Raw genomic sequence first — 1,574 nt, 5'->3', positions numbered from 1 at the left:
GGACTTGATGAATACTTGTGTGCATCTTTCTAGCTCATCCGGTAGAGTCTACTTGGGAGATCTTCTATGCCTTGAAATCATTTATTGGGTTATCTAGCATGGTCGGTACATGTGAGATGATTGTCATCATTTTAGGTATCCACTCAGGTATAGTTTTGTGGGACCAGTACATGTGAGATGATTGTCATCATTTTAGGTATCAAATGCCCCACTCAGCTATAGTTTTGTGGGACCAGTACACTACCATTTTATTGCCTTTCCTCTTCAACACCCTCCCTTCAACTTTAGGTTCTTTCCTCTCTCCCCTCTTTTTTTTTTTCAATAATATTTCTTCAATTTTACTATTTTCTCTTCTATTCTTTTTTCAATAATACCTCTATAATTTTACTATCTTTCCTCTTTTACCCTTTTAATCCATTTTATTGTCTCTCATCATCTCTCTTTTTCTTAATTATAGATCTCTAATTTTATTATTCTTTCCCTTTTACATTTTTAATGATACCTTTTCAATTTTATTATTTTCATTTTACCCCCCTTAATGTAACAGAGAATGGATGCTCGTTCCTTTGGCACGAACTCTAGTATAGATATACATCAAATAAATAAATTATACAATGATATATGTTAATTTCTTGGAATTATCAAATCAGGTACATATTGGATTAGGGCTTGGATATAATCCAAAACTAACTTCCTCCAATGTTCTTATTAGGAGCCCAAACCAGGAGCCCAAACCCTACAACCACACAAGATTTTGGGTTTAATTAGCAAAATAGTTGTACGTCTATTAACTTTAAAGTTGATAGAAGTAGTGGGCCGACTCATGCGCTTATAAGGGGGCCCAAGAGAAAAATACAAGGTTTTTAATTGGGATTTGGATCCACCTATCCGAAAACATTAATGTGTTTCCAGTACAGAATGAAGAGGTTTATAACTGTTCTGAGTAGTCACTTACTCTTTTATAGAAAAATACCCTAATCTCCCTCCCTTTTTATTTTACTCACTGTTTAATCATCATTAATGTAATGGGATTTGGATCCACTGGTCCGAAAATCTTAATGCGTTTCCAGGACAGAACGAAGAGGTTGTAATTGTTTTATAGAAAAATTCTTTAATATCCTCTCTCTCTCCATTTTACTTACTATTTAATCGTCATTAATGTACTTATATTACTGCATTGTGAGAGTATATAATTTTGTTAAGTTTGTAGTTATGTTTCAATTAGAGTACCCTTTTAGAACGTGAGTTGTATCTTGGAGAGTGAACACCTACAGATTATGATACCGTAACAGGGACAATTTTACTTTAGGACAATACTTCGTGCATGTCTCAACCTCGAATTTACCATTAAGTATTTGTCATTACATTCAAATTTGAAATCATGAACTTATCAAATTTCTTATCTCTTTCCATAATAGATCAATACCCATTTTCAAACATTGATGAACATCCTTGATAATCTAGCAAAAGAGATAATTAGGATTTGAGAAAATTATGGCGAGAAATTTTCTAATTCATTCTCTTATTGATTTTCCATCATCAATTACAAGACATGTTGATTGAGAGTCTGAATT

This window comes from Akebia trifoliata, chromosome 1 (genome assembly GCF_017979445.1).
Source record: "Akebia trifoliata isolate Shusen 1 chromosome 1, ASM1797944v1, whole genome shotgun sequence".
Lineage (NCBI taxonomy): Eukaryota > Viridiplantae > Streptophyta > Magnoliopsida > Ranunculales > Lardizabalaceae > Akebia > Akebia trifoliata.
Note: the sequence above shows the minus strand (reverse complement) of the source record.